Raw genomic sequence first — 336 nt, 5'->3', positions numbered from 1 at the left:
CATATGTTGTTAGGGATATGCTAATGCGGTTTAGAAAGTGGAAGTGCACGGGGATAAATAAATGCATAAATTCTAAAATAAGATTATTCACGTATCAGAAGTATTTAGCGATGAAAATATGCAAATACTACATAAAAATAACTAAAACATCACTGACCCAACAATGAAACAATGTAAAAAAAAACTCGAATCCTCCAAACACAACCAACCACCGAATCTCACACAACCATAAACACAATATATAACCTGACAATAACAATCAAAACCAATACCCGGCGTTAAGAGTGAAGTAAATGTGAGTGGCCAGCGAGACAATCAGCTGATGAATACAGATCG

Source organism: Penaeus monodon, chromosome 33 (genome assembly GCF_015228065.2).
Source record: "Penaeus monodon isolate SGIC_2016 chromosome 33, NSTDA_Pmon_1, whole genome shotgun sequence".
Classification (NCBI taxonomy): Eukaryota; Metazoa; Arthropoda; class Malacostraca; order Decapoda; family Penaeidae; genus Penaeus; species Penaeus monodon.
The sequence above is the reverse complement of the archived record's forward strand: the minus strand, read 5'-3'. Positions refer to the sequence as shown.